General features: G+C 41.7%; 1 protein-coding gene across 5 annotated transcripts in view; it reads right to left on the bottom strand.

Annotated features, from left to right (window-relative positions):
- STK33 (serine/threonine kinase 33) overlaps window positions 1–18,406 on the bottom strand; it is a 175,400-nt gene extending 156,994 nt beyond the window's left edge. For 2 of the 5 annotated variants that reach the window (XM_040456956.1, XM_040456958.1), the window contains exon 1: window positions 17,999–18,406. The gene's annotated coding sequence lies outside the window, so the exon portion shown is untranslated. The remainder of the gene's footprint in view (window positions 1–17,998) is intronic. The other 3 variants (XM_040456957.1, XM_040456954.1, XM_040456955.1) reach the window with 3 other exon arrangements.
- Between the last annotated feature and the right edge of the window lie 3,071 nt (window positions 18,407–21,477).

Here is a 21,477-nt window from a genome sequence, read left to right as displayed (position 1 = left end):
GGGCCATTAAAGGACATTCCCATTTTCAACAATGGCGAGGCAAGCAGAGAAGATATTTTTATTCTTTTATAGATGAACGTTCTTAATCGAAGGGTAATCTATCAAATATGAATGTAAGTGATTTTAAAATAATAAAATAAATAATAAGTAAATGAAAGCCAAAGAAGAGGAGTGAATTGTCAAAGGCCGCGTGCTTCATGAGAAAAAAAAAATGCCTAGACTTCAGATCATCTCCTTTCACCCACATTCTTACCAGGAAGTCATCAAGTGCACTGTGCTTCCCTCACCTAGAAGGCTCCTACCTATTTAAAACAAGACCTGTTTCCCAGAAGCTATCCTGGATCTGGTAGCCACACGTCTCTCTCCGAATTCCAGCTACTGTGGTGGCAAATAACCAGACCCATCCAACTCCCCCCTGAGCATATCTACAAGGATGACCCCCAAGCACTTCAAATGCAACATGTTTGTAACAGCAAGAATTATCTCACCTTGCTCCTCTTCCACTCTCAATCTCCGCCTAAACTCACTCTTCTCCCTGTTTCTGTGAATGGTCCCACAGTAACCCAAGAGACCAAACCACAAATCTAAGAGTCATTCTTCTCTTTGCCCTCTCTCTAAATCTACAAATTCTGCTTCTACTTCTTTTTTTGAAATGAATCTGCTTCTCTTCAGAATGGATATAGAATAGGAGATGGTTGGAGAGGAGGGCTCATGCTTGGTCCCCCATATTGCCAAGAATGGGGAGCAAGGATTAAGAGAACTGACCCTGGCCCCAAACTGGCATACTTCAAATCCCAGCTTAGACACTTACTACCTATCTGACCTTGGGCATATTACTTAACCTACATTGCAGTTTTATCATCTGTCTGATTGGGATAAAACTAGTAGCCATTCCATTGGATTGTTGTAAAGCATAAGTCAATTTATAATGTAAAGTGCTTAGAATAATGCCTGTACACTTTACAATATGTGCTACTATTTTCAACAGAAATATGATTTTTTTTAATGTCACAAGATATTTGTTCTAACACAGCTTAAAATCCAGACTTTTTTTCAAACAAGCAAAGGAGGAAAAAAATTAGAAAAAGGCAAGCCAAGAAACAGACTCTTAACTAAACAGACTAAATACACTAAATGGACTCTTAACTAAAAAGAACAAACTGGGGGTGCCTGGGTGGCTCAGTCGGTTAAGCGTCTGACTTTGGCTCAGGTCATCATCTTGCAGTTCTCGTAGGTTCGAGCCCCGCGTCAGGCTCTGGGCTGACGGCTCAGAGCCTGGAGCCTGCTTTGGATTCTGGGTCTCCCTCTCTCTCTGCCCCTCCCCCACTTGTGCTCTTTCTCTGTCTCTCAAAAATAAATAAATGTAAAAAAAACACATTTTTTTAAAACAACAAACCGATGGTTTCCAGAAGAGAGGTGAGAGGTGGGGAGTAGAACAGGTGATGGGTAGTAAGGAGGGCAGGTGCTGCATGGAATTGTTCAATCACTGTATTGTACACCTGAAGCTAATATTACACATATGTTAACTAGCTGGAATTTAAATAAAACTTAAAATTAAAAAATACATTTTAAAAATCCAGAAGTTTTTCATCAAGACAGGAAATCAAAACCTAGTCCAAAGTTCAGTTAAGCTGAAACTCCATCTCACCTCAAGTTTTAGTCATGTAACACCTACAACTCCAATGTCTCCTGCTTGGATCACTATACCAGCCTCCAATCAACTGATCTCTTCATCCAGAGCTCTCGTCAGTATATTCACCAAACTGCAACCAAAATGATTTTTCTAAAACGCATATCGAGTCATGCCATCCCCCTACTCAAAGCCCATCCATTACCTCCTCTTAGCTTGAACTGAAGGCTGGATTCCTTAATGAGGCTCACCAAGCCCAGCACAATATGTAAGATATGGTCTTCAGCCTCATTCTTATCCACTCCCTCCCCTTGTACTCTAGGCTCCTGTCAACATTCTTGCAGTCCCTGTGTCTCTCAGGTCCATCCTGACTCTCAAATGTTATTTCCTCTGCTGGAAACACCATGCCCTATACTCTACCTTTTACCTGGATGGTTTCTATCCACCCTTCAGTCTTAATGTAGATGCCACTCCTTTCAAAAACACATCTTCTGGCCCCTAAGTCTGGATTAGGTGCCTTTTGTATGCGTCACGCAGTCGCATGTACTTTCCCTATCGTAACACCTTTGCAGTTGCCCACTTACCTGTCTGTAACCCCATCACACTATAAGCTCTGTGAAGGTACAGACCACATCACTCCTTTATCCTAGTGCTCACCACAACGTCTGCCACAGAGTAGGTGCTCTATCAAATATTTGTTAAATAAATTACTTAACATCACAGTTAGGGCTCCATAAGATTTATGCATATTTTATGAACAACGCTAAGTGTAAGGATTTTTAAAAACCAAAGTAAACCAAGTAATTAAAATACTAATAAACACGTAAGTTGAAAGTCTCAGGAAAACAGTCAGTATGACACAGAATCTAATCATTATGACGATCCAGTGACCGGGTCAGAATCCTTAAGAAATTGAAAAATGGGCTTCTCGGAAGAAATAGGCGGAAAAAGTTTTCAGTAATGCAGAGGCAAGAAATCATGAACACTAAGAGTTATCCTGCTAAGCCTCTGGAAGCTAAAAAAAAAAAAAAAAAAAAAATCTATCATAGAAGATATTTTAAGGATATAAAATAATGCTTCAATCTTCCGGCCAACTATAAGTTCCACCACACTGAACTGAAAATGCCTGAAATCGATGCCTAAAATCCATGCAGATTAAATGACACTGATTAAACAAAAAAATTCATACTCAATCACACCTCTACCTTCAAAGTCAATGTTCATTTCTCTTATTCTCCGCAGCCCAACCCCCAAAGCATACATAAGCTTCTCTACCCTCCATTCTTGGGTGCTATCTTGATCACACTCCATCACATTATGTGCATACCTCTGTGCCACCAGCCCGCTCTTGAGGACACTGGTCCTATCATTAACTCATCGTCGTATCCTTCAGGTTACACGGTAGGTATCCAGGGTTTGTGAAAAGGAGAGAAAGAGGGAGGAAGGGAAAGAAAGAGAGAGAAAAGTCTGTTTATGCAAATAAGCCAAAAGGCGGCAGTGAAAGTGGTAGAGAACTCCCATAGATGGAAGGAAAGAGGACAGAAGAAGTGAAATTGCTGAACGTTAACATCCAGGTAACTCAGCAAACTTTTTAAAAGTTATTAATAGGAACTAATAACAGCAACAATGACTTCTCAGTCCCATCCCACTGGCACTCTACAAATAAGCTTACGAAGTAAGGACCTCCGCAGAGAGTTTTTTATATATCCTGTGGAGAAGCACAGAGGCAATAAAAAGGGAGCAGGCAGAAAAGGGAAGAGGGAAAGAAGAAAGCTGTTCTGTGCCCCAGCTTCGTGTCTAAAAAACCACATCAATTCAAATAGTTCAAAAACGGTTGTCTGTGGCCAATATTATTAATAATATTTTGAGAAAGATGCATGAGGATATTTTGCTATTAAGGGGAGAAAAAACATTGGAGATTTTCAACAGAAATTCATTATCATATTTTCATTTAGTTATGTAACTCTAAAATGTTCAGACACAAAGGGATAAATTCATTTGTTCGTTATTTGCGTCAGATACCCAAATATTTGAAAAATCATGACTTCGACATTAAATATCACTATTTACACTGCACAGTACTCAGGCTGAAGTTAGAAGAAAAGGTTACCCTCTGGCAGATTTGGATTTAGCACAGTCAGAGGATCCGTTCCTTCCCCAAGACTGCCAAGGCTTTTGCTCCCTAAGGAACTTGAGGACATTCCCCATATTCTCTAATACCAATGGCCTGGGCTGCATAGAAAGAGAGATGTATTCGTACATAATCATAGACTTTGGGCCCTTAGAATGAAACGTATTAAAGAATTCCAAAACTCCTATAAAACTTAAATCTTTATCAATGGGCAAATTCCCCTAGTATGATGACTTTCTTTTTTGTAATACCAAATCAAAGCTTTAACAGCACCCACATTGAGCTCAAGTTCATGCAGGAAATAGACTTCTCTAACGTCTTACCACTTCAGAAGTCTGCTCTGGAAGAGAACCATCTGTCCCTGGAGAATGAGTCCATTCCAAAGAGAAGATATGTATCTTCTCATAGTTTATTAATTTATCAGCATGATAACTTGCATCAATTTAAAGGCATTTCATCTACAATGAGAAAACTGTTTGAAAGCTAAATGCACTAAATCTTCTTTCATGGGACCTGTAAGTACTTTTTGAACTCTTAGTGGTTTGCACTTAATGCTTTATTCTAAAATCAGATTTAATCATTTCATAAAACCAGTAGTTCTTAAGGACAATGGATTTCATTTTACCTCTATATCTATTACCCCAGGTCAGAACTGCAATGAATTGTGATGCCCTTTGAAGCCACTGACACTGCACTCAACAATCCAATTAGAAAGTGAGTCTGAAAACACAATTTTCCAAAATGACTATAGTGTTCTCACTTCCTATTCTTAAATATCTAAGATACTAATTAAAAGTCTATACTATTTTACAGATCTTTCTCAAGTAATCTCACCAGTTTTTAATTCCTACTCCCACAAAGGCTCTTTGTTGGCTCTATTTTGAAAACTTAACAGAGCTGAATTCTTTAAAATCAATTTGATAAATAAATGTCAAAATTTAAAAATTTCTTTTAACAAGACTCAGAGGTCTCTAAAGCATATGATATTTTATAACAATAGGAACAGAGGACAAAACTATGAAAGTATAACAACTTTCCATTATACAAAACAGATGTATGTGTATAAGTATATATGTGCACATGGTATATATCCACTTTGTGAATTATCCACAAAGATTTAATGTCAGGCAGTTTTTATCTACCAAGCCCCAGAATTCTGTGCTATGGTTCTTCAGGGAAATAAAGTCAATCACATGAATCACTAAAGCAAAACCTAGAATGGAGAAGTAGCCACAGTATAGTACCAGGAGTGGGGAGGCAACCACAGAATCCAGGAAATGGAAAGAACACCAAAGGACATCTAGTACCTGGGACTTTTTCATGGAAGATCTGATATATGCTGACATGGACACCGCTAAAAGTTTTCTAATAACAGGGATCCCATTCTTTATTTTCCCCCAAAAGCTCATGTCATTGGATACCATGATGGAATGTTTCTCTTCAGACTGAGCCAAAAGTATTTTCCCTATAAATATTCCTACAGGTCATGCTTGGTCTGTCCTTCCTATGGATATGCCTAGTCCCTCTTTATTTTTTTTTTTAATTTTTTAATGTTTATTCAGTAAAAAAAAATTTTTAATGTTTATTTATTTTTGAGAAAGAGAGAGACAGAGTGTGAGTTGGGAAGGGACAGACAGAGAGGGAGACATCGAATCCAAAGCAGGATCCAGGCTCTGAGCTGTCAGCACAGAGCCTGACGTGGGACTCGAACTCACGAGCTGTGAGATCATAACCTGAACTGAAGTCTGACACCCAACTGACTGAGCCACCCAGGCGCCCCTTATTTTTTAATTTTTTTTAATGTTTGTTTATTTTTGAGAGACAGACAGAGACAGAGACAGAACGTGAGCAAAGGAGAGGCAGAGAGAAAGGGAGACCCAGAATCCAAAGCAAGCTCCAGGCTCTGAGCTGTCAGCACAGAGCCAGATGCAAGGCTTGAACTCACCGACCACAAGATCATGACTTGAGCCAAAATCAGACCCTTAACCAACTGAGCCACCCAGGTGCTCATGTTTACTTATATTTTTTAGAGAGAAAGAAAGAGAGAGAGAGAGAGAGAACAAGTCGGGGAGGGGCAGAGACAGAGGGAGACGCAGAATCTGAAGCAGGCTCCAGGCTCTGAGCTGTCAGCACAGAGCCTGATGCGGGGCTCGAACCCATGAACCATGAGATCATGACCTGAGCCGAAGTCAGATGCTAAACCAACTGAGCCACCCAGTTGTTCCTGCCTAGTTCCTCTTTAATAGGTCTCAGTCTTCTGTGAGGCGCCAGGGTGGCTCAGTCAGTTGAGCACCCAACTTTGGTCAGGTCATGATCTCACGGTTCATGTGTTCAAGCCCCGTGCTGGGCTTGATGCTATCAGAGCAGAGCCCGCTTTGGATCCTCTGTCCCTCTCTCTCTCTGCTGCTCCCCTGCTTGTTCTCTCTCTCTCTCGCTCTCTCTCTCTCTCAAAAATAAACATTTTAAAAATTAAAAAAAAAAATAGCTCTCAGTCTTCTAGATATGAAGAAAGAGTATGTCTGCTTGTTCCCGTAGGCAACTCATGTTTTCTACATCTCCGGTACCCTGAGCTATCCCCATGTCATGTAAAGATGCTGCATTCTCCTCTAGACGAAATTTAGCTTGCCAGTATCTCTAATGAAAAAGGGCATCTAGAACTAAAAGTCACATGCTCTACAAATTATGACCAACATTCATTCACTAGGAGACAGATATTTCAGAAAGAGTCAAATCCAAGAACCCTCTACTTCTTAGGGAGCAAGTCTTGACATATAGTATGGAAATGGCTAAATGAACAGAAAATATAAATCAATGCTATCCAAAGACAATGATGAGAAAAGTGGGGGGAGGGCAGTGAAAAAAAAAGTGTCATCAAGCTTTTTGTTCTGAAAGAAGTCAACTACCCTAGATATGAGTTCACAACCTAAATTATCTGATATACTCGTAATGCAAATGTAATATGACCAAAGCTTTCTAAATTTGCAATCAGCATAGGTATACAGAGAGCAGTCTTAGTCTTTAAAATAAATTACTTTTAATCTCATCTAAAGAATCAAATGAAATCAAAACACTAGATGTAATTAAGACTGTCTAGTTTCCCTGGAGATTATACCAATCAGACGTGTTCAGCATTCTAGGAATGAAACATTTGATACAATTAAGGAAATCCTATTGAGAAAAATTAGTCTGTAAAACAGAGATAATATGGGACTAAGGAATGGTTTATTAATAACTCATTCAATTCTGGGTATAATAAATACAGCTATTACAACTTCAATTCACTAGTGGCTGAGCTCAAAATGCTAAAACGCTGCCACTCAATCTGCCTCAAGAATCCGGATCTAATCAGTAGAGGCACTGCCTGCTACATTTATTAAATCACAGAATTATTTTAGGCTTAAAAGAATTCAGATTTAAAAAAAAGAAAAAGAAAAAGAAAAAGGAAAGAAAAAAAACAAAGCTAGTAAAAGGTAGGGCCAGAATTCCAGACCAAAATCTAGTACCTTGTCCACTCTACTTAACCCTTCGGATATTTGCAAACAGCTGTCACACCCTCCCTTCTCCCTTCCCACCCCCTAACCAATCTTCTTTCCAAGGCCAGTTTCTTCAATGATTTAAAACGTAGGGAGGATCTCTGAACAAAGTCCTACACGACTGACCTCTGGAAATTCAGTCGTGTCCTCTCATGTCGGAAAAGCCAGCTTAGACTGTGTCTTGAGGGGATAAGTGACTGGATGGGTGAAGACTGGCTGCCACCAAGGAGGCTAAGATTCCTGAGCTTCAGGGCCACTTCTCAATCCCTCAGTTCCTCTGAATAAGGCAAAGCAAGAGAGGCCGGGAGATATAGCCCCGGAGCAGAGTCAGTGAGTGAGTGACTGCGGGAGAAGAGCAGAAGAGAGGCTAGAGCTATGCCAACATCAGAAGCGCCGGCTGACAGTACCTCCAGTTCAGGGGCCTTCCCCATGTACCCGGCCCCCCTCCAACAGCCCTCTCCCTACCCAGCTCTCAGCCAACATGGTGGGTCTTTCCCATTACTGACTGAGTCCTGGGGAAAACAGGAAATAGACTCTTCCAGAGAAAGTATACAGACACAGAGGGAGCTCTCCATGAGCTATAACCCCAAAGTAGAGAGGCTAGTAACCTAGATGATATCAAAATGGCCAGATGCTATGTGAAGAGAGTCACCAAGGCAAAAGCCTAAAATAGCAGATACTTGGAAAAAATGCTAAAGACGAAAAACAAAGCAAGGATTTTTTTAAACCTAGGCTTAGAATGAGAATAAAGCCAAGATAGATGTTAATTCTTCAACGTTTATTTATTTTTGGGACAGAGAGAGACAGAGCATGAACGGGGGAGGGGCAGAGAGAGAGGGAGACACAGAATCGGAAACAGGCTCCAGGCTCCGAGCCATCAGCCCAGAGCCTGACGCGGGGCTCGAACTCACGGACCGCGAGATCGTGACCTGGCTGAAGTCGGACGCTTAACCGACTGCGCCACCCAGGCGCCCCAATTCTTAACTACAAATTGTGTTTGTTTCACCATCAAAATGGACCTTAAATTCAGCCCAGCATAACAGGCTCTTTTTAAGCTGGTGCTACTATGCTGTCTGGTTACTGTCTCTGATTATTCCCCTGGGTATCAACTTCCTTAAAGAATACTGTCTCCCACCTCCAGGCCTGCGGGCCTTCTGTCCTCCTGCCTCAGACTCCTTTCCTCTTTGCCTCATCTTTCCTTGACTTGCCCAGGCAGACCGGGGAGTGCTTTCTTCCAACTCCCAGAGCACCTTTGTAGCTTTGTAATTTCTTGGTTTGTAATTTCTTGGTTTACTTCCCTCCACAAGAGACCATGAGCTCAAAGAGTGTATCTCTGTATCCCAAGAATCTACAATAGCGTCTGGCTCATAACTTAGCAAGTGAATGAATCAAACGGGAGAAGTGAGGATGCGTAAAGTGACAGCCATGCATCAGGCTTTCTGTCATGCATGTCTGTCATCTCTCCTCCACTGACTAATGACACACATGTGGAGAACAGTGCCTGAAGTATGGTAAGTGATCAATACTAACTAAATCCAGTACATAAACATGAAAAGGGCTCTCTGACAGATTCAACAAAATATTTTTTTTATTTTTTTTAATGTTTCTTTATTTTTGAGAGAGAGAGAGATAGAGCATGACCAGGGGAGGGGCAGAGAGAGGGAGACACAGAATCTGAAACAGGATCCAGGCTCTGAGCTATCAGCACAGAGCCCAACGCAGGGCTTGAACTCATGAACTCAAATCAGATCATGACCTGAGCCGAAGTCAGACGCTTAACCCACTGACCCACCCAGACGCCCCTCAACAAAGTATTACAGTCATAATATGAAGGTCCCTTCCAACTAACTCTAAGATACTATGGAGTTTTTTTTTTTTTAATGTATTTCTACAGATTTATACAAATTTCCCAGAAAATTTGGAAGAGGAGAAAGGAAACCAGTATTTCCTTGGGGGCTCCAAATCTGTCAGGTACTTTACATATGACACTTTGTTTTTCAAAACCATCCTTGCAAATTGGATTACAAAGCCTATTTTATAGATAAAGAAACCCAAGACAGAGATGTAGAGAACCAAAATTTGAACTCGGGTGAGCCTGACCCCAATCCTAAGCTTTTTCCACATTACCACTTGAATCTCTTGGAGGAACCCAAAGCTCCCTTCCTTATCATTCCATTCCAAGGAAAAGGAGTTCTGAAATCAGCCAAGTCTCAATTAGGTCATAACTGCAGAGAAAAGAGCTTTCAATGGGAGGCACAAACAGGTAAAAAGCTCTGTTTGAGTATCACCCCCTTTTCTTTGGGGAAAGGTTCACAGGGCTCTTCTGTCCCTCCCATGAGGCTAGAAGGGTAATTTTAGGGCCTTTCTAAAGAAAGGAGGAAGCAACTTCTCCTTGACTCTTCTCCTTTCCCCAGAGGTCAAATGAGAATCAGGCTATAATTCAGAGTAAAGACGGCCAGGAGGCAGCCACATAGGTCCACTTAGAGGCCTTAAGGTAAATTAGAGAGGGAAGCAGGCCTGAGGCTTCTATCACCTACAAGCCAATTCACCAAGCTATAAGCCTACACAGAAAACTGGAGCCAAAGTCCTAGCTTCTAGCTAGCAGTACAGATGCTCCTTTGCCTGGAATGTTCAGTGTGTAGAATGGTGGCATCTAATTGAGATGACAAGAAATCAGCCAAATTCTGTTTCTCCAAAACATGACTCACCAGTTGACAAATAAAGTGAGGTGTACAACAAATGGTGCTGGGACAACTGGATATCCACACACAAGAGAAATGGATCTGGACACCTACCTCACACATATACAAAAATGAACTCAAAATGGATCAAAGACTTAAATGTAAGAGCTAAAACTACAAAAATCCTAAGAGAAAACATACAGGTAAATCTTTGTGACCTTGAGTTAGGCAACAGTTTTTCAGATAGGACATCTAAAGCCAAACAACCAAAGAAAAAATAGACAAACTAGACTTCATAAAATTAAAAGCTTTTGTTCCTCAAAGGCCACTACCAAGAAAGTAAAAAGACAGTCTACATAATGAGAGAAAATATTTGTAAAATATCTATCTGATAAGGGTCTAGTATTCAGAATATCAGAATATATAAAGAATTCTTGCAACTAAACAATAAAAAGACAATCCAACGGCGCCTGGGTGGCTCAGTCAGTTGAGGGACTGACTCGGCTCAGGTCTTGATCTCATGGTTCATGAGTCCAAGCCCGGCATCGGGCTCTGTGTGGACAGCTCAGAGCCTGGAGCCTGCTTCAGATTCTTTGTCTCCCTCTCTCTCTGCCTCTCTCTCTCTCTCTCTCAAAAATAAATATTTTAAAAAAAGATAATCCAGGGGCACCTGGATGGCTCAGTCTTGCATGGCTGAGTGTCCGACTTAGGCTCAGGTCATGATCTCATGGTTTGTGGGTTCGGGCCCCGCATTGGGCTCTATGCTGAATGCTTGCTGGGAACCTGGAGCTTGCTTTGGATTCTGTGTCTCCTTCTCTCTCCGCCCCTCCCCCACTCGTGCTCTGTCTCACCCTGTATCTCAGAAATAAATACATGTAATAAAAAAATGTTTAAAGATAATCCAAATAAAAAAAGGCAAAGGATTTAAATACATATTTCTTCAAAGAAGATATACAACTTGCAATAAACACATGAAAAGATTTCAACATCATTAGTCATCAGGACAATGCAAATCGAAATATAATGACATACCTCTTCACACCTATTAGGATGGCAATAATCAAAAAGACAAGAAACAAGCATTGATGATTATATGGAGACATGAGAACACTTACACATTTCTGGTGGGAATGTAAAATGGTGCAGCCACTTTAGAAAACACTTTGACACTCTTCAAAGAGTTAAACATACAGTTACTATACAACCAGCATTTTCACTTTCAGGTATATACTCAGGAGAAATGAAAACATATGTTCACATAAAAACTCATATGCAAATATTCATAGCAGCTAGATTCCTGATAGCCAAAACTGGAAACACCACAAATGGCCACCTACTGATGTATACACAAAACGTGGTATATCTATTTGACGGAATTTTACTTGGTCATCAAAAGGAATGAAGTACTAACACATACTACAATAGAAGCGATTCTGAAAAACATTGTGCTGAGGGAAACCAAATGCAAAAGGCCTCATATTGTATGGCTCCATTTATATAATAGGCAAATCTACAGAGACAGAAGGTAGATTACTGAAGTAGATTAGTGTTTGTCAGGTGCTGGGGGAGGGGAGTTGGAGGTTGACTGCTAATGGATGTGGGATTTCTCTTTTAAGGTGATAAAACCTTCTGGAATTAGATAGTGGTGATGGCTGCAAACCCTAGTGATATCCTAAAAACTTGATTGTACACTTTAAAAGGGTGAATTTTATACTATGTTAATTATATCTCAATAAAAAAGGCACAACTATAAAAAATGAGCTAAGTGTACATAACATATGTACCATCAAAGAGCTATAACAGAAAAGCAATTAAGTTAACTTGAAAAGCACCGCTGTACATTGGTGTTTACTTTCATAATAACAAATATGAAAAGCATTGAATTTTATTGTCATAAACTGAACACCAACATAAAGAAGGTTGAGAGGAAAAATTAATTTGATTTCCGTGAAAAAACGCCCAAGGATAAATATTTGCTTTCTTCCTGGTATCTCAGCTGATTGCAAGCTGAGCTCCCAAGAGCAGATAGAAGAGCCTCTATGTTAGATCTGCTAACCGCAAACAGACTTGAAAGAATACGGGTATAAGAACCTGAGCCTCAGACGCACTGCCTTTGGTAAATGGTAAATGGTTTCTCTCCCAGCAAGCTCAGTCACTGCGAGTGAGCATTCCACCACGATAACAACAAAGTAACAGTGTAGAACTTTCAATTACCAGCATCTCAACCTTAAGAGACTGGATGAACATTTTCCATAAGGCTTTTCTTAGATTCCCTGAATGAATATGTGTGAGTCCAAATGACCAATTTTTTCCAAATAAGTACAGCTCATGTGAAGAATACTGAATCACAGGGGCGCCTGGGTGGCTCAGTTGCTGCTTAAGTGTCCAACTTCAGCTCAGGTTATGATCTCGCGGTTCTTGAGTTCAAGCCCCGCATTGGGCTCTGTGCTGACAGCCCAGAGATGGAGCCTCCTTCAGATTCTGTGTCTCCCTCTGTCTCTGACCTACCCTGCTTGTGCTCTGTCTCTCTCTCTCTCTCTCAAAAATAAACATTAAAAAAATTTTTTAATTAAAAAAAGAATATTGAATCACAAGCAAACTTTGTACAAGTGAAAAACAACACAGTATTCTAGAACTGTGCCTGGAACATCATATGTACCCAATAAATATTTGTTGGATGAATGTTTATAATAGTTGATAATGTTTACTAAATACTTTAGATCAAAAATTAAGGCAAATGGTAACAGTATTTCTAAATTAACTTATCTTAGCCAATAGAAAGCTCTTTCTTTTTGTAATGTAATAGCACATTCTCACTGGCATTCAAACTGACACATCAATGGCTATTAAGAAAGATAATTAGTCCATTATAAGTAGAAAAGATATTCTGATTAATTATAAAAGTCACTGCCCCTCACTCAATCAATCTTTCTAAAATAGGGGCACCTGGGTGGCTCAGTCAGTTAAGCATCCCACTTCGGTTCAGGTCATGATCTCCCGGTTCATGAGTTCAAGCCCCATATCAGGCTCTGTGCTGATAGCTCAGAGCCTGGAGCCTGCTTCAATTCTGTCTCCCTCTCTCTCTTCCGCTCCCCCACTCACACTCTGTCTCTCTCTCTCTCTCTCTCTCTCTCTCAAAAATAAATAAACAGTTAAAAAATTAAAATAAATAAACCTTTCTGGAAATAAAAGAACTTCAGGTCAAAAACAAACAAACAAACAACAAACAAACAAACAAAAACTTTGGGTTGACAAAACTGCATGAGTTTGTGAGGTGATTAGTTTCTCATACTCCACAATTCATTTTAGTTAACAAACTAAGAAAAAATATATCAATAAGGCTTAACAGTAAGTTGTCCACTCTTTACATTCTGGAACACTAAGACAGATCCGAGCAAAACACAATTTGCCTCATTGATCCATACTGGAGCTCAGCAGGAAGGAAAATTCTTTTTGAAGCACATCTTGAAACGTACTAATTTACCAGTGCCAGAAGGTCAGCAATTAATATTACATTACATTTTCCTTTTCTTAAGCCTCTTTTTTTTTTTAATTTTTTTTTCAACGTTTTTATTTATTTTTGGGACAGAGAGAGATGGAGCATGAACGGGGGAGGGGCAGAGAGAGGGAGACACAGAATCGGAAACAGGCTCCAGGCTCCGAGCCATCAGCCCAGAGCCTGACGCAGGGCTCGAACTCACGGACCGTGAGATCATGACCTGGCTGAAGTCGGACGCTTAACCGACTGCGCCACCCAGGCACCCCCACTTAAGCCTCTTTTAAAAACAGGGAAATCATCTCGCAGTATCTAACAACTGTGAGTGCTTGAAATACTAAATAGGATCATATACAGGACAAAAGAAGTAGAAAGAATCTTCAGAGATCACATCTTCTCCTCTCAGGACATTTCCAAAAGTGTCTAAGGATCCGACTGTACAAGTTCACAAAGCGTGACAGACCCCGTCAGAAAAAGTCTTCCTCAGAGCTCGCTTGGAGCTCGTAAGCTCTATCTTCAAGGGGGCGTGAAGATGACATGAGGACATCCCTTTGTATCAGCATCTTTCAGATTTTGGTTGGAAATCACACTACTCAACTCTCTTTTACTCACTTCCATTAACTCTTCCTTGATGGGATGACATCACAAACTAGCATTTAAAGAAAATGCAGACAGTTATTTGGTCTCTGCATGGAAAGTACTTTCTAAGCATAAAGGTAATGAATCAAAAAGGAAAAGAGCGGGGCGCCTGGGTGGCGCAGTCGGTTAAGCGTCCGACTTCAGCCAGGTCACGATCTCGCGGTCCGTGAGTTCTAGCCCCGCGTCAGGCTCTGGGCTGATGGCTCAGAGCCTGGAGCCTGTTTCCGATTCTGTGTCTCCCTCTCTCTCTGCCCCTCCCCCGTTCATGCTCTGTCTCTCTCTGTCCCAAAAATAAATAAACGTTGAAAAAAAAATTAAAAAAAAAAAAGGAAAAGAGCAATAGGTAGAAAACATAGAATTATTTCAATTTCTAGAAATCAAAACCATCATAAATTAAGCGAAATGGCAATTGTGAGGGGATGGTCCCATATGACCGAGAAGGGTTAATGTCCTTATTCTATCAAGAGTCCGCACAAATCAGTGTCTGGCCAAGACAGTACCCCCAGCATACCCCCTCTTCATCCATACAATAAATTACATTGTCCCTACGAAAAAGAGGTTACAGTTTCTCTCTCCCCCATCTTTCAGAATCATTCCGCCTCCTTCTGCCTCGGTCTTTTGCCTCCTACCTCCTGCAAGCCCTCTTTCTTCCAAGTCCTGTTAGACTGAAGATTCAGATAAACACACGGTCAGCCTGGTCTTGATTTCAGATTTTCCCTGAGACGCAGCCTCTGAAACACTGCTTTCCACTTTGCTCTGTAGCTTGCGGGCAAGTTACAACTCGCCCCAGGCTCCACGGATACCTATCCAACTAATTCCAGCCAAAGCCCAGCATACTGGCTCCTGCCTGGACTGCGGGAAGCAGAAATCAAACAAACCATTGATTTTTAAAAACTGAGGCTCCAATATAAAAGCCATCATAGAGTCTGTGCAGGTAATTCACAGAAAAGAAATACCTAATAGCTAACAGTGAGATTTTTTAATGCTTAAAACCTCAATAATGAAAGATCTGAGTTAAAATGAGGAGGTACTATTTTTATCTGTGAAATTAGCAAAGATTTTTTAAAAATAATAATGCTAACACAGGCATCACAAAACTGATGGTAGGATGGTGAACTGGTATAATCTTTCTGAAGGCGGCCATAAGTTTCAAGAGTAGTCCCAATGATCCTGTGCTTTGATAGTAATTGCATTTTTAGGAACTGATCTTAATCAGTTATCAAAAATCTAGTCAAAAGATTTAAATATAAAGACGTTCATCTCTTCATTTTTGTGCTTGAAATATAAATATCCAACAATAAGTAAATTGCAAATAAATTACAGTTAATACACAATGTGGATTGTAATGAAGCTAATAAAATGATATAATAAGAGCTGACCCTACTATAGCAATGATGAAAGACCATTCACTGTCCTAAGCCAGCAACATGTACAGCCGAAACCTTTGAACACAGGTTTGAACTGTGCAGATCCACTTACACGTGGATCATTTCCAATATGGTACAATGCTATAGATGTATTTTCTCTCCTTATGATTTTATTAATAACATTTTCTCCAGCTTGCTTTGCTGTAAGAATACAGTATCTAATACATCTAACATACAAAGTATGTGTTGTTTGTGTTATCGGTAAGGCCTCTGATCAACTGTAGGCTATTCGTAGTTACACTTGGGGGAGCCAAAAGCTGTATATGGATTTCCAACTGTGTTGGGGGATCGGTGCCCCTAAACCCCACATTGTCCAAAGGCCAACTCGTATTAACATATGTATTCCTCACAAAAACACAAACAGAACCTGTGAGGTAGGTAGATGCTATAAGCCTCCTCATTTTACCGTTGAGGAATCTCAGGCACAGAGAAGTTAAGTGATTACCTAAAGGTTATGCTGGGACAGACTCACATGAAATCCTAAAATCCAAAAAGGATTCTCATAAATTTGTAGCAAACTGATTTTTTGGCAAAACTTGACCTGAACTGATGCAAAACTATGTACAGCCTTTATCCCACTTAGAGTGACGTCATCTCACTAAAGAAAAAGTAATGTGTTTGATTACACGGTACTGCCCCAGACCCCACTTAAAAGTGATACAGTATATACACCATGTTGTCTTTCTATAGTCAGACACACTCTCAACTTTAAAACACAACTAGCCCCACAGGTTTCAAATAAGGAATTGTGGGGGAGCTGAAATTCAAATCCAAGCATCCCATCTGCAGTCTGCGCTGTTAACCACAATGTGGCGTTTTCAGAGACTAATGACATTGGGAAACGCTTATAAGTCAGACATTCAAGTATTTATCAACTACATCCTATGTGCCAGTCACACAGACAAATAAAATTGCAATTGTGATAAATGCAAGGAGAGAGACGGTGTCAGAAGAGCCTATACCCGAAGGGGGTCTGTCCTGGATGGAGTGGTCAGAGGCAGTTTTCCCAGGGGAAACTATTTGGTCTAAGATGCGAAGGATGAGCAAGAGTTAACCAGACTAAAGAGAAGAGGGAAGAGCATACCTGGCAGGGAGAAGATCACGTGAAAAGGCCCTTAGTAGGAGAGAAAATGGTGACAAAGGACTGAAAAAGAACCAGTGTAATTGGAACACAGAGAACCAGCAGAGCCTAGTGTAAGATCCGGCTGGAGAAGAGGAAGGTGCCACAGGGCCTTATAGGTAGAGTAACCATTTGCCCCAGAATGCTAGGGAACAGTCCCAGTGTAAATAATAGCACTGTCTTTTACTCTCAAAACTATCTTGATCTGGATGTTAAAGTATACAGCCACCCAATTTGTGGGCCATATTAAGAAATTGTATCTTTATCCTAAGAACAAAAAGTCATGATGGATTTTAAGCAGGGGGTGATGGAGGAGAAAAGAGGTATCATAATCAAATTTTAACTTTTAAAAGATTACTCCTGCTGCAGTGCAAAGAACAGATAGGAACATGAACAGGGCAGGATGAATACCTTTGGACTAGTTAAGAGGCTACTATAGGAGACCAGGCAAGAGATAATGGTAGCCTGGTGTAGGGTACCAGTGGTGGGGACCGAAATAAGTGGATGCGTTGACACTGATTTGAGGATAAAATGAACAGATAATCATTGGTTTGATGATAATTTAGAGATGGAAGGGGAGGGAGTGGCAGGTGTGAAGAAGGAGTCCAACATTTCTGGCTTGCAAACAGGAGGGATGATGGTGTGATTCATTGAGACAGAAACGCTAGAGATTTAAATCTCTAGATTTCAATGTTGGGCTAGAGATTTAAATGTGTGAAACGAAATATCTGCATACGGGTTGTAATGGGAAGGCTGGGGGAGGAGGGGAAGGAGGAGTGCATAATAATACAAGGAGGAAGTTTAGGTTCAAAATGTGTTGGTGTTTCTTTTTCCATTCACAGAGCCCTCCTCCAATGCATAACAACCCTATTTTCTGGTTGGACATTGGAGCTGTTTGGTGGTCGGACCAAAAAGGTCTGTCTTAGCTGGTGCTGTGGGACCAGGAGTATCAAACCACTTGCAGCATGCAAATATCCCTTACGACTAATTCCCAAGTGCTTTACATTCACGGTTCACGAAGCAGTTTCACACACAAGCTCCTTCGAGCCCACAACTTTGTGAGAAATTACAATCTGCATTGACAGATGAGGAAAGAGAGAAGAGTGCTTAAATTTCCTATCCACGTGGCCAGTCAGGGGCTGCTCTAAGGCCATACAAGCTCCTCGGATTGCAACCACTGTGTGCAAGGGACTGCATCAAGTGCTGTAAGAAGTCCCCCATATTGAGGCCCTACTAGGAGCCAAGCGCTAGGAGATTAAAAAAGAGAGAAATGGGGGTGGGGGTAGGGAGCCCGCAAATTCAAATTTTAAGGATGTGTTCATTTTTCCAAATCACACTTACCCTACAGTAAGTTCACTTTAAACTTCCAAAAGGGGTCAGGTCCCAGGATGGGTGGAGGTGAGAAGGTGGAGCTGAAACCGGGCAGACCGGGATCACCCCGAACACCAGACCCGGGGTCTACGAGGTCCCAACGGCTGGGCCCCCGGAGACACTGAGAGGGGAGGCGGGCCCGCCCGCAGCGGGAGGCCCTGCGGCCGGTTTGCCTGCGCGTTGCCACAGCAACGGCCGGGGCCCTGGGACGCGGCGTCTGGGGGGTGGGGAACTCACCAGGCCCCGCGGGCCAGCAGGCCACCCAGGGGCGCGCACCCTAGGCTCTGGGGGTCGCCGAGCCCGGAATTCCGCCCCTGGAGAAACTTTTCGGCCGGCGGCGAGGCCGCGGGGAGGTGGACGGGGGCCGCGCGGGGACACGGCGCGTCTGCTGCAGCGAAGCCCCTTCGCCCCGCGGCTGGGCCGGCGAGGAGGCGCCAGCGGGCCCCGCGAGCAGCCCTCCCAGAGACCGGCCAGAGAACCCTGGCTCGGGGACAGAGAAGCAGCCACACCTCACACGTAATGAAAGCCGGCTAACAGTGCCATCGCGGTACCGAGGCGACGCCCAGCGGGTATTCCCAGGCAGAGCGCGGGAGGCAGCGGCCAGCCAGTGGCGGCCGGAACTGCACGCATCGCCCGGCGGTGTGTGCGGAGCTGGTCCCCAAACCCGGAAACATGAACCCGTTGTCAGCGCTGCGCGGAGGCCTGGGGGAAGGGTGTGTGTCCCCTCAGAGGGGCCGCGAACGCCGCTCACAGACAAGATGATAATTCCCAGAAATAAGTTTTAGCTACAGACCTCAGTGGAACCATCTGAAAGCAGGCCCCCTGCAATAGTGGCTAGAAATAATGGGTTCCAGCTGTACTAATGTATTTCTTGACCTGCTTTAGGAATGGCTTCTGTGAACAAGGGTCCTGCTCTAGAGCAGCTGTGGAGATGAAATGCAACTCTGCTAATACTGGCCTAATTATTTCAGGCAGATATCCTCTAAAATTCAGTTGATTAATAGCCAATAACTTGGTACAGCAGGTCCATTTATTTTATTGCTTAGAACCTGGCGGGGGGGCGGGGAGGAGGGTACCCAGGGCAACTGGTTCACGCTGTCCGGTTCATCAGAAAACTCAAAATGACGTCAGTTTTGCAAATTTTCCAAGCGCAAACAATCCCTGCCATATCCTGAACTGTAGAATTTTGGGGTCTTGGCCAGACTTTGTTCCGGAGAAATACAGAACTATTGTACAAAAAGGATGTGAAATAGCCTGCAAGAATTTTCCCTTTGCCCCTCCCCCTCAACACTGCCCCATCCAAGCATGAGCGTTAGTGCCACAAAGTCCAACAAAAGGAGATAAACTTTGCCATCTGCTTCACTGAACTGTGAAGTGTACGGGTTTATTTGCCTTTAATCGGCAGCTATGAAGCCTTACATTCCAGATCCTTACCAAGAAATAAATTCAAATTGTTCACTTCCTAATGCCTATGAAAAGCCCAGTTGAGAGAAACTGCAGTTAGGGAGAATTGTTTAAAAGGTATGGAGATGACCCCTCTGGGTTATATAGTCTCTGGCTTATATAGTTTCGGGGTTAGCAAGTCCCAAACCTGACTACCTATCAGAGACATCTGTTTGTTTTGCTTCATTTTGTGTTTAAATACAGATTCACAGGTTACACTTATAGGAATCCCGATTTGACAGATCCCATTAAAATCATTTTTAAGAGGTCCTCAAGTGACCGTGATACAAAGCCAGGTTGGACACACCACTAGCTATATTTTAGCCTGAAAGAAACCAGACAAAGACCACTTTGTCTTCACCCTTGCAAAATTGTCTGTACCAAGTCATGCTTTATCCTTACGCCATCTGATTATATTGAAAAATGCTATTAAAAAAAACACATTATTTTAGAATGCTGTTTATTACATCTCTGTAACAGAATCCTACCAGATTGCCAATTTTAGGGTTCTGCAAACTTTTTAGACCATAATCCACCCAAAGAAATATGCGTTATCACCCAATACACATGGACCTATACCTTTAATAACTGAAACAAATTTTATAAAATATTACCCATACCACATGCTATGCACCGATATTTTTATCTCTTTTTAATGTTGGTTTAAACCCATTAAACGGTTTCTTGACCCCTACATGAGTGTATTTTAAAAACAGCAGAACAGATGTCTTTTTCTGGAAACTAGCCTTGGATCCTCAGACAAGGTAACTAGGCCACCAGACTACAGTCAGTTGCTCCTATAGTAGTTAGCTGACTCAAGCTGAGCCAATCATATCTCTCTCCCAGGAATTTGGAATTAGGACTGAGAGATTTCAGTTTTTCTCTAGGTAGCTAACATAGAAACATGGAAAATCAGTTGCTGGCCATAGACATGCTTCCCACCACATGGCCTGTAGAAATGCAGAAGACCAGGCTGCAGGAAAAATGTGAAAAGAATAGGAAGGATGAAAAAGATCCACAAAGAGACGAGAGAAGAGACCAAAAGAGTTCTGACAGCTTCCTATCCCTAATCCTAGTATTATTTCCTGAAATGAGCTACATTCCTAGAATTTCATGGAATATTTCAAATCTCTATAATAAAGTGCTCTCCTTTGCTTAAGCTAGTTTAAATGATCAAGTTTCTGTTACTGCATCCTTAATAGATCTAATTATACTAGTTTTATGGCTGTTGTAACAAATTATCCTAAAGCTGATGACAAATACAATCACTCTGTGCCCCGTATAGAATGGCCTACTATAGAAAGGTCCACACAAGAAATGTATTTCCATCCTAAGTGCCAAAAAAATCATCTTTTTCCCCTTGAAAAACTGACACTTCTTTTCCTTATGAAGAAGACATACCATGAAACCGATCGTGTTTCCCTTTTCACCTTGGTTTCCAGGAAGATAGGAAACAAAGTTGCAGCTCAACTTTCATAACTTTGCTGAACTCTATGGCTTGCACACCAGCAATACAACGTTCTCCTGTTCTCTCTCTTCCATTTCCCTCATTTCTACTTTTATCTTTTTGCAGTCTTTGTATTATTTTAAACTGCTTCAAATAACTTGCACTTACTGTTTCCTGTATCTACAATGTTGTGCCCCCATACCTCCCCAAGGCTGGTTCTTTTTCATCATTCAGGTCTCTGCTCACTTGCCACCTCCTCAGAAAAGCCTCCCCTGATCCCTGTATCTAAAGTAGTGCCACTCCACAGTCTATCACTTTGCCTGCTTTGTTGTCTTAGGGCACTTAACACCACCTGAAACAAGCCTGTTTATTTTCTTTCTTTCCTCAGCAGAAGTTAGGCTCCAGCCTCGCTGTTCGTTGCTTGTTCCCAGTGCCTGGAACAGTCCCTGGAACTTAATAGCTATTTAATAAAAAAACATGGCATTAGTAAATGAATAAATGAAAGGAAACAAGAAGGAAGGAAGGAAGGAAGGAAGGAAGGAAGGAAGGAAGGAAGGAA

The sequence above is a fragment of the Herpailurus yagouaroundi genome, unplaced genomic scaffold (assembly GCF_014898765.1).
Source record: "Herpailurus yagouaroundi ecotype Mexico unplaced genomic scaffold, PumYag 218, whole genome shotgun sequence".
In the NCBI taxonomy this organism is placed as follows: domain Eukaryota; kingdom Metazoa; phylum Chordata; class Mammalia; order Carnivora; family Felidae; genus Herpailurus; species Herpailurus yagouaroundi.
The sequence above is the reverse complement of the archived record's forward strand: the minus strand, read 5'-3'. Positions and strand labels throughout refer to the sequence as shown.